This window comes from Hemiscyllium ocellatum, chromosome 16 (genome assembly GCF_020745735.1).
Source record: "Hemiscyllium ocellatum isolate sHemOce1 chromosome 16, sHemOce1.pat.X.cur, whole genome shotgun sequence".
NCBI lineage: Eukaryota > Metazoa > Chordata > Chondrichthyes > Orectolobiformes > Hemiscylliidae > Hemiscyllium > Hemiscyllium ocellatum.
Genome location: NC_083416.1, coordinates 61,836,229 through 61,848,485, shown reverse-complemented (window position 1 = coordinate 61,848,485; position 12,257 = coordinate 61,836,229). Strand labels below are relative to the sequence as shown.

Genomic DNA, 12,257 nt, shown 5'->3' with positions numbered 1-12,257 from the left:
AGGAGGGCAATGGACTACTGGTATTATCATTAGACAATTAATCTGGTGAAATGGGTAATGTTCTGGGGGCCTGGGTTTGAACTGCATTATGGTAGATGGTTGAATATTAATTCATTAAACATCTGGAAACAAGAGTCTAGTGGGGACTATCAAGTTCACTAACGTGGAAACTGCCATTCTTAGCTGGACTGGCCAGTCCCACAGCTAGATGATTAACTCTTGACTGCCTTTCAGGCAATCATGAATGGGCAATAAATGCCGGCCTGGCTGGTGACATCCCCATTGTTGTGAATGAATGAAAATAAAGATAGGAATAAGAAAGGGACAGTGCAGTTGAGGTAGAAAATCATCCTTGATCCCATTGAACGAATGGCAGAGGCGCGGGCCCACTCCTGGTCCTACTTCATATGTTCAAGGGGCAGCTTTCTTTCTTGAAAGTGGAGTACTGGTGGATGGGGAGTATCCAGCAAGAGAAAATATTTGTTCATCATTTTTTTTATAACCTAAAAAAAAGTCCGACCCAGAGGCGTCACGGAAAGACTTATCAAATTACCTTTGCACTGGACACCTGTAATGGTGAGACAGCAGCAACGCGCAGGAACCTTAGCAAAGAAACAGTATTTGTTTATGTCTGAGCACCTCGCCTGTTTCTGAGGAACTTGCCCCCTGTCCATGAGGTGTTTTTTTTCTCTTTGTTTATTTGATTTAGGGACAGACACATAGACGTGGCGAGTTCTGTATTGTTTGTTCTCGGAAGGTGTTAGGATGGTATGAAGGGAACCCTCAACACTTTGAACGAACTCTGATTTTAACTTTGTCTTGCTGGTGAATCATTAACCCGACTCGCTGTTGTGTGAGGCAGGAATCCCTTCCGCTCCCACTGCCGAATTGCCAGCGATCTTATCCCCTTTCTCTCGGTTTGGGAATTGCTGAGCCGCTGGTCGTTGTAAGTAACGCAAAACTCTTGTTAAATGTTGCAAAGGTTAACATGGCAACTCGGCATTATGTCCCGGATCAGGTTGGATCCGTGCGATTCCGGATTATGTGCACTAACTCCGTTTGAAATGATTGAGTTCTTTTCACACTTTCATGTAATTATCGTTGGATTCATTCGACTGGCGAGAAATGCGGAACCATGGATGGTTTGCTATTTTCTGGTTTGTTTTGTACTCAGACTAATCTAAACTTTAGAAAAATTGTGTTCGATGTTGCTGCGTGACAGTACGTGACTGTTACTTTGGACCTGTGGCAATGAGACTGTGGCAATTCTATGAGTATGTGGGTGTGTGTGTGTGACTGTGGTGGTTCAGTGTGTCTGTGTGGGTATGCGTCTGTGATAGCTGTGTCTCTGCGTCTGTGTGTGTGGGTGTGTGTCTGTGATAGCTCTGTGTCTGTGTGGGTGGGTGTGTGTCTGCGATAGCTCTGTCTCTGTGAGTATGTGGGTGGGTATCTGTGATAGCTTTGTGTTTCTGAGAGTGTGTGTGTGAGATAGCTCAGTGTCTCTGCAAGTGTGTGTCTGTGGTGACTCTGTGATTGTGGTCAATCTATTTCCCTGACTTTGTGAATTTGCACAGTTCAGATTCTATGATTTGACTTTTTTTAGTCTGCCAGTGATTATGTTTTGGTTGTGAAGGTCTATTTGACTCTTGCTCTGTTACCTAAGTTATTTCGGGAAGTAAAAGTGTTTCGCCACTATCCAATAAAGAGCATGATTGCGATACCTTGACTGCTTTCCTTCCTCACTGATATTTCCATGTTCAGGTGAAAGTGAAGATTGCAGATGCTGGAGATTAGAGTCAAGAGTGTGGTGCTGGAAAAGCACAGCAGGTCAGGCAGCATCCAAGGAGAAGAAAAATCGATGTTTTGGGCAACAGTCTGACCTGCTGTGTTTTTCCGGCGCCACGTGCTCGACTATTTCCATGGTCACACAGGGACTGGAACCAACTATGTACTGTATCTGGTCATCTAAGAATTTGCTGATAATGTGTTGCTGGTTAAAGCGCAGCAGGTCAGGCAGCATCCAAGGAACAGGAAATTCGACGATGACAGGAAATTCGACGTTTCGGGCAAAAGCCCTTCATCGTCGAATTTCCTGTTCCTTGGATGCTGCCTGACCTGCTGCACTTTAACCAGCAACACATTTTCAGCTCTGATCTCCAGCATCTGCAGACCTCACTTTTTAATCTAAGAATTTGCGTCAATCTCGTGCCTTTAGCCCCACAGGACATTTCTTTACGATTAATAATGCAGATGTTTTTATTGACCTGAAAACCGATTCATTACATGATGCTGCCTGATCTGAATATTTCTAGCATTTTCTGCTTTAATTAAACTGGATTACTGATGCAGAAACATGATTTCAGATTCTCCCAAGGTGGTTAGGAAAGTTAAAGTTAGTTGATCAAATAAAACCTGGAATTTAAAAAAAAAGCTAGTATCAGTAATGGTGATCATGAAAGTGATGGATTATTGTTTAAAAACAAACCCTGGTTCATTTTAGGACAGGAAATCTGCTGTCCTCAATGTGTCTGGCCTACATGTGACTCCAGATTGTTATCTGGTCGACTCTTAACTGTCCTTAACAGTTATATTAAATTGATACAAAAAGGTCTAACAAGAATATGAAACTGGTAATTGAACACAACAAAGGCACATTCAGCCCAAGAGGCTTATTGCTAACATCTGGGAGATTCTGCTAAAATTGGGAAAGCTGTCCCACAGACTAGTCAAGCAACACCCAACACATTCATACACACTGAATCTGAATTTTCAGCTAATGTTCCACACTATTCCAGCACCAGCTGTAACTGTGTGTTCGGTCCTTTCTATAAGATAGATTCACGACAAGAGGAGGCACAGAGGCTGAAAAGAGGAACTTACCTCTGGCTCTTAAATATTAACTTCAGACCCCTTGAGGTCCTATGCCACCAAATCAAGCATGGGCAAGGAAACCACTTTCCCCATCTACTCGGGAGGGTCTCATAACTGAATGGACCTCATAACATTATAGAAATAAGTTCCAAGTCAGGATGATGTGAGGTGGAAGGGGAACTTGTGGGTATTCCTGTGCATCTACTGCCCTTTTCCTTCTCGGTGATAGTGATTGCAGATTCGGGAGGAAGGAACCCCATTGTCAAAGGAACCTTGGTGAGTTACAGAAATGATTCTTATTTGTGTTATACTGTGCTGTCACCGCTGATTAGTGGTGGAGGGAGTATCCACCTCAGTGCAAACCAGTCAGTGAATCAGAAAACCAAGATCACTTTCTTTTGTGGAGAAAATTTATTGGTGACTTGTTCTTACAACCTATCCCACACTCTGTGTTACAGGTGTTCCTTTTAATAAATACACTCATACAAACTTAACAATGTGAATAATCAGGTATTAACAGAGAGTGAATGTTTAAGGTGTTGGAGGAGCTGTCAATCAAACAGTTGAAGGATATGGGGTAGATTATTTAGGGCTCCGGTGTGGAGAAGTATTGAGCCTATGGAATTCTCTGCCACCAAATGTGGTTGAGGCCACAACACTGTTTTTCAAGAAGGACTTAGATGTTGTTGTTAGGGCAAAAAGGGTGTGAGGAGAAAACAGGAGCAGGGTGCTGAGTTGAATGATCAATCACAGTCTTTTGGAGTGATGGAGTGGCCTCAAATGCCCTAAATCCTCCTATTTTCCAAGTTTCTATGTTTCAAGTAGTTATTTTGTCTTGGATAGTTTTGGACTTCTTAAGTTTTTGCTGAGATGGCAAACAACCAAGAAATTGGAGAGTACTTTATCACATTGCTGACTTGAGCTTTGTACATGACAGACATGCTTTGGAGAGGCAGGAAGTGACTTACTCCCTACAGAATTTCCAGTCTCTGATCTGCTTTTATTTCTACAGTATGGATGGTCAAGTTCAGTTTTTGCTCAATGGTAACCGCAGGATGTTGATACTCATGGATTCAGTGATGATATTGCCATTCAACATCAAGGGGAGATGCTTAGCTTTATTCTTGTTGGAGATGGTCACTGCCTGATGTTTGTGTGGTATGGATATCATTTACCACTTATTAATCAAAACCTGAATGTTATTTGGTTCTTTACGCATATGGACAAAGACAACCTCAGTATCTGAGGATTCTTGAATAGGGCTGGACATTGTGCATTCAACAGTGAACTGTCTCATCTCTGATCTTATGATGGAATGAAGGTCATTGATGAAGTAATTAAGATGTTTGAGCATAGGATACTACCCTGTGGAATTGATGAGACTGAGAAGATTGACTGTCAACAATTATAATCATCTTTCTTAGTGCTTGGTATGAATCCAGTCAACAGAGTTTGATTCCTTTTGACTTCAGTTTTTCAGTCCAGTCCTTTGATGCACTTCTGGGTGTCAAAGACAGTAATTCTCACCTCTCCATTCCAGTTTTGCTCTTTTTTCCATGTTTAGAATAAGGCCGTAATGTTCCATGAATAGTTTAATGACTGGAAGAAAAGCATAATGAGCAGGTTACTGCTATAAATGTGTTGCTGGATGCCACTTTTGATGATCACTTTCATCACTTTATTGATGGTCAAGAGTAGACAGGTGGATCACTAATTGGTCAGATTGGATTTGTCCTTTTTTATGCGGACAGGACATACACAGGCAATTAGGGTAGATGCCTGTGCTGGAGCTATACAGAAATAGCTTGGTTCAGGCTACAGCTAGTTCTGGACCATAAATCTTCTGTAGTGTAGCCAGGATGTTATCAGTATCCACAACCTTTGCAATATTCAATGTCTCCAACCATTTCTTGCTATCACATGGAATGATTGAATTGACTGGAGACTGACATCTAAGATGTTGGGGACTTTAGGAGGAGGCCAAGTTGAATCATCTACTGGTCTAATCTGCCTAAAGATGTTTGTAAATGGAAACGTAGCAACATAGAAAATAGAAGCAGGCGCTTCAAGCTTTCTTTGCCATTCATTATGATCATGACTGATCATCCAACTTCGCAGCCAGTTCCAACTTCCCCCCCAAAAGCCTTTTTCCCTTTTTCCTCAGTGTTATGTCGAATTCCTTTTTAAAATTGTACAATGTTATGGCCTTGACTGCTATCTTTAGTAGCAAATTCCTCATGCTCCCCACTCTGTAGGTGAAGAAATTTCTCCTCATCTCAATCCTAATTGCTTTACCCTCTATCCTTAGACTGTGACTCATGGTTCTGGACTCCTCCTCTCCACCCCCCCCCCCCCCCAAACACATCCCCCCAATATCAGGAAGATCCTTCCTGCATCTACCCTGTCTAGTCCTGTTAGAATCTTGTAGGTTTCTATGTCTTTTCATCCCCTATTCCCTCATTCTTCTGAACTCTGGTGAATATGTTCCTAACCAATTCAACCCTTATTCATGCATCAATCCTGCCATCGGAGGAAACAATCTGGTAAACCTTCGCTGCACTTCTTTATATAGTAGGAGCATCTTCCCAAACTGCACACAATATTCCAAGTATGGTCTCACCGAGATCCTGTGTAATTGCAGCAAGATGTCCCTGCTTATATACTTGAATCCTCTCACTGTGAAGGCCAATCTATTTATTAACCTGTTTATTATTTGCCTTCATTACCTCCTGCTGCACTTACATGCTTATCTTCAGCAACTGGTGTGTGAGGACAACCAGGTCTCCTTGCAGATTCCCCTCTCAATTTATAGCCATTCAAGTAAAAATCCGCCACTGCCTTTTTGCTACCAAAGTGGATGATCTCACATTTACCCACATTTTACAGCATCTGCCCACTCACTCAGCTTGTCCAAATCACACTGAAGCACCTCTATGCCAATGTTTCAGCCTTGTCTTTTGCACTCATATGCTGGGCCCCTTCATCATTGAGAATGTAGATGTTTGTGGAGTCTCCTCCTCCAGTTAGTTGTTTAATTATGTACTAAGACTGGATCAAGCAGGACTGTAGAGCTTGAATTCTTAGAGTCACAGTTTTGCAGCATGGAATAAGGACTTTGGCCCATGTCCATCAAAAACCTTTATATTCTAGTCCCATTTTCCAGTACTTGGCCTTGTATGTTGTAATGCTTCAAGTGATCATCCAAGTTCTTCTAAAATGTTGTGATAATTCCTGCCTTTATCACCCTTTCAGGCAGTGAGTTCCAGATACCCACTACCCTCTGGATGAAAACATTCTTCCTAAAATCTCTCTAAACATTGTCTTTTACCTGTTTATATATATGGCCCATGTAATAGATTCCTCAACAAAAAAAAGTTTCTTCCTAATTATCCTATTTATATCCCTCATAATTTTGTTCACCGCAATGTGATCTGCCTTCAGCCTTCTCTGATCTGAGGAAAACAACTCTAGCCTATTAATCCCTCTTCTTAGCAGAAATCCTCCAGCCCGTGCGTGGGCGGCACGGTGGCATAGTGGTTAGCACTGCTGCCTCACAGTGCCAGAGACCTGGGTTCATTTCCCACCTCAAGCGACTGTGTGGAGTTTGCACGTTCTCCCTGTGTCTGCGTGGGTTTCCTCTGGGTGCTCAGGTTTCCTCCCACAGTCACAAAGATGTGCTGGTCAGGTGAATTGGCCATGCTAAATTGCCCGTAGTGTTAGGTAAGGGGTAAATGTAGGGGTATGGGTGGGTTGCGCTTCGGCGGGTCGGTGTGGACTTGTTGGGCCGAAGAGCCTGTTTCCACACTGTAAGTAATCTAATCTAATATTAGTGAATCTTCTCTGTACCCTCTCTATTGAAATCATATATCTTCTATTATATTCTATAGTGTGACAACAGTCCTGAGCACTGACCTGTCTAATGTCTTATATTCCATATGCCTCCTTCACCACCTAACCAGTTATCTTCTAGGATCTGTAAATGTATCCACCAAGTTCCCTGTGAATCTCTGTACTTCCTGGGGCCCGACCATTCATCATGTACTCCTTTGCCTTGTAATTCCTCCTAAAATGCCTCACCTAATTTTTTGTGACTAATTTTCATTTGCTATTGTTCTGACCATCTGTCCTGCCTGTCTATATTGTGCTGTAATCAAAGGCTTTTGTCCTCACTATTACGAAACCACTAATTTTCGTGTCATCTGTGAATTACTCTGCAAACTTCCTACATTCATGTCTACACTATTGACATACACTACAAATATTAAGGGACCCAGCAGTGTAGCAGTGCCTCCTCTAGACATTTAGGCTCTCAAACCCTCAAACTAATCAAACGACGTAGATGTGATCGTCCAGACTGTCAGGAGCATTAATGATTGTCCATAGATTGCAGATGGTGTAACAAACAGGACTGTGCTACCCTGCCATTTCTTCAGTTTAGATACATCTTACCCTAAATTTATGCTAAGTATCAAATTCACTAAATTTTCTTTAAAAGAAGCTAGAATGCTTTTTTTTTATTAATGCAGCTTTTAAGTGTATTAAAAATAAAACTTTCTTACTATTTAGGAATCATCTCACTGCTTTGCACTGATTCCACCTTCACCTGCCTTTTTGAGTTCTGATGGGATTCCTGGGGTGATTTAGCTGTGCTTCAACTGAGCTTTGCCCCTCGGGATTTTATCTGGAAACTCTGCTGCTGCTATTCACCCCCAGGGGTTGCCTTGATGCTACTCCATCGGGCTGCACTTTGGGTCAGGCTAAACTATACATGAGAATCTTATGTCCTGAATCCCAATCAAGGTTCACTCTGTCAGTCAGCTTCACAATGAGTCTGATTTTCTACACATTCCTCCCACTTTGTATCTGGTGAAATCGCTTCGCTTTTTCCATTGCCTACTGCTTTGCTGTTTAACATGCAAGCATCTCTGTATTGTACTATCCCCAGTTCACACACCTCATTCTTAGTACACCTGGTGTACTTTCCTGTACTCTTCATGAATCAGAGTTGATTCCCTGCCTTAGTACTAATGGTAGAATGGGGAATTGTGCAAAGTCATGAAGTTACACATTATGGATAAATGCAATTCTGCTACTGATAACCTCTCTCACATGATAGATGCCCAGTTTTGAGTTACTAGATTGTGCGAAATGGGATTGGTTTTAAATCTATGTTAGTGCCACACAAGATTGAATCCTCATTTCTATAAGTACTGTGCAATGGTCATTTCTACCAATACTGATAGCGATAGATGCATCTGCAACAGAAGTTAGTGAGGATAAGATCAAGTATGTTCTTTCTGCAGACCAAGTAGCTATTGTCATAATCATAGACTAACAGAGCTCCAGAGCTGAGGAAAAGGTCATTTGACCCATCATATGAACATCGGTCAAAAATAACCGCCTAACTATTCTAATTCCATTTTCCAGTACTTGACCCATAGCCTTGTATACCTTGGCATTGCAAGTGTACATCTAAATGCTACTAAAATGTAATGAGTGTTTCTGCCTTGACCACCCATACAGACAGTGTGTTCCAGATTCCTACCACCCTCCGATTGGGGGGGGGTAAAACTTTCTTCACATCCCATCTAACACTCCTGCCCCTTAACTTGGATGTATTCCCCAATCATTGATCTTGGTGGTAGGTTTTTTCCTGTCTATATCCATCATAATTTTATACATCTCTATCATAGCCCTCTTCAGTCTCCTCTGCTCCAAGGAAAATAACCTCCCCATGACTAAAACTCTCTAGTCCAAGCAATGTCCTGGTAAATCCTCTCTGTATCCTTCGTGCTTTATGGCTTGGTATGCTCTGTCGATAGTGATGCTACTAAGAAACTCTTGGTGATGGACTTCAAAGTTCCTTCACGTTGAATATCTTTTATGCCCTTACCTCACTCAGTGTATCGTCCAATTGATCTACAGCGTTGGGGGCTGGGAAGGGTGTGGTAGGTATTAATTAACAGGAGGTTTCCTTGCTATTTTTGACTCAAGATGTCATGAAATGTCTTGGAAATCAGAGTCCATGGAGAGCACCTATGGAAACTCTCTCCTGACTGTATGCTACTTATAATGTAATGTGTATGATTTATGTAAGTTAATATAATTAGTTTTAAAACTTGCATTTTGTAATTGTGGCATGTGAATGTTGGTCTGTGTGTATGAGGAAATTTACTGGTTAAGCTGTCAGTATATCTGGAACCTTGATCTGTATGAGAGAGGGAGATCTTGAGGTGATAATGGAAATTTATTTGCATTGAGAGAGCTTTAAGAATGAACAAAGTAAACATTGAGCAGCATTAGTTTCTTTCTGTTCAGAAGATTTTTGAAATATATTTTGCTGAAAGGAAAACAATATCACTTGGAAAGCTTTTGTTTTTAAGTTCATAGAGATCCTCGTGCAAGTGAAACAGTTTGTTTATAAAGGAGATCATTTTAGAATGATTAGGAAACCGGTTACCTCAGTGTAGGAATATTACTTTGAAGATTCCAGGCCAGGCGTGTTTGGTTAGAATCCTGAAGGAGTTATTCAAAGTTGAGGAAGTCTAGGCTCCAGAAAGAAGCTATCAAATTCTCAAGACCAGGAATTAAAGGAAATGGTTAAGTTAAACCTGTGTAGATTTGATAGGGAATTGAACTCTGGTGTTTTGAGTACTGTAAAGATATGATATAGAGATGATTTGTATTTTGAAATCCTACATCTTATGTTATATGTAAATAGTTTGGTTTACCCTGTTTTATCTTTTTTTTGTGTGGAATAAACCGTTTTATTGTTGAAACCAATTTATACATTATGTGCTTGTGTTTCAAAAAAAGTCATTAAATAAAAGCAAACAAAATATGATCTGGCAATCCAGATCTTAGTCTGAGATCTGACTGGTCCTGTAATAACATTTGCTGGGATCACAACACACTGCCACCACTGATGGGTCTGCTCTGCTCAATGTGCAAGACATATTGTGATGGTGATGATTGTCTGTAACATAGGATTTTGTGAGTACAGCTATGTCAGGCGGTTGTCTGACTAGTCTGAGGAAGCTCTCCTAATTTTGGCACAAAACCCTAGATGTTAGGGGCATTTTTCATGATCAACAGAACAGTGTTTGCTGTTGTCACTTTCAGTACCCAAAATAATCCATCCAGTTTCATTTCTTTTAGATGTTATTGTGGTTTGATTATTGAGTGGCTTGTTAGGCTAATTTAGAGGATATTATTATTACTTTTGGTCTAGAGTCCCCTATGTAGGCCAGAGCATGAGGTAAGAATGACACATTACCTTTCCAATGGGCGTTAGTGAAGCAGATTATTATGAAATTTAATAATGTCTTCATATGGGTTTTCACAGCAACCAATGATAATTACTATTATTGAGACTAGATTTTGTTTCCAGATTTATCAGCTGTAGATAGTTTGTAACAGCTGGTGAAGTTTGTGCCACAGAACATTAGCATGAGTCTCTGAATAACTAGCCCAGTGACAATGCCTCTATGCCAAAATCTCCACTTACTATGCTGAAGGCAAATTTTGCCGGACTGCAGCAGGTAATGAGGGAACCAGCAAGTGGAAGAAAAATTACTTGAACTCATCTTTCCAAATCTACTTGCCACAGATACATCTATCCAAACCAATCACCATTCTGACTTGGAAATATATCACTATTCTGTCACTGTCAGTGGTTAAGATTGTGGAATCCCCACCTTTTAGCAGTATTGTGGGAGTATCCACATCACATGAACTGCAGTAGTTCTGGACAGCTCACCACCAAGAAGAATTGGGATTGGGCAATAAATGCTGGCAGAATCAGCAAACTCCAATCACCATGCTCTCGTTGAATGATGGGGTAAACTCGAATGGCTGAATGGCCTACCTCTGCTCAGGTGTCATATAGTCTTATTTTGTTAAAGAAATGATAACTGCACTGTCCTTATGGAAACAAAATCTTGTCTTCATACTGAGAACATCTACAGTCATTTTCTGTGGCTTAACTACTTTTTAAATAAGATAGATACAAGACAAATACAGAGGCTCAACACTGAATATCAATGGGATGATATGGACCACCACCAATAACATCAGAACTATATTTGCCCTCAACCTGTTACCTTTTTGTGCAGTATGTCTCTCACTCCAACATTATTAAATAATTAACTCTAGTTCATTGAGAATTGTTTAAGTAGCGTACCAAGAGCAGTACGTGACATATTTGAACAAAATGGGCCAAAGTTATAGCAGCAGAACCAGTACACTATAGAGACAGTGAGGTACTCCCCACAAATAATGGATCAGACCAAAGCACTGCAGACATGTCACATCCAGTCATCAATGGTAACAGACTATTAAATGGCAAGGTCACTGCCTCAGTATAAAATTCAGCCTCATGTCTTGCCGCATGCTAACACAAACTCGTTAATTATGTAAGTTCTTAATAGAGCTAACACTGTACAGTCATCACTGGATAATCCCGCCTGCCATTTTATGATGCAGGGAATGTCATTGATGTAGCAGTTGGAGATGTTTCAGCCTAAGGGGCAACCCAGAGGAAGTCCTGTTATGACTTTGTCAGGTTTGATTGGCCTCCAACAACCACAACATTTTCCTTTGTGGCCATTACGACTCCATTTTCTCCCCATTCCCAGTGATTTCAGTTTTACTAGAGATTCTTGATGCCATACTTGGTCAAATGCTCCTTCTATTACTCAGTTAATGTTGCAAGTTGACTGTTGTGGTAAGCAGCTGGATTGCATTTGTCTTGATTTTTGTGGGCAGGATATACCTGGGACTTTATTAAAATTTGTTGGGTAAAGACTAGTCTTGTGGCTGTACTATAATGTTTTGTCTTGAATGCGGCTAGTGTGCAATAGATATCTTCAGCGATGTCATTTGAATATTGACAAATGCCAATGATCAGGTTAAGAACAATGATGAAGGGCTTTTGCCTGAAACGTCGATTTTTACTGCTCCTAGGATGCTGCCTGAACTGCTGTGCTTTTCCAGCACCACTGTACTCTAGACAAATGGCAATAATCATTTAACCCTTTCAAGCTGGTTAGTGTTCTGCTGAATCTGGATGATACTTACACAAAGACCATGCTGGTTATACTCTTTTCCACCCTCTTCAATCAGGCAGAAGATACAAAAGTGTGAAAATACATATCAACAGAATCAAGAACAGCTTCTTTCCTGCTGTCATCAGACTTACGAATGGAACTGTCATATATTAAAGTTGATCATTCTCTGCATCTTTTTTGTGGCTATAGCACTATAGTTTGCATTTTGTTCTATCACTCTGATGTATTTATGTAAGGTATGATTTGTTGGGATAGCACCCAAACCAATACTTTTCTATCTCGGCACATGTGGCAACAATAAACCAAATCAAATCCATT

At 40.9% G+C, this 12,257-nt stretch overlaps 1 protein-coding gene across 1 annotated transcript in view; it reads left to right on the top strand.

Moving 5' to 3' along the window:
- Window positions 1–584: 584 nt before the first annotated feature.
- Window positions 585–12,257, top strand: part of LOC132823236 (protein Shroom1-like) — an 81,060-nt gene continuing 69,387 nt past the window's right edge. Inside the window, exon 1 of the mRNA XM_060836876.1 lies at window positions 585–946. The gene's annotated coding sequence lies outside the window, so the exon portion shown is untranslated. The remainder of the gene's footprint in view (window positions 947–12,257) is intronic.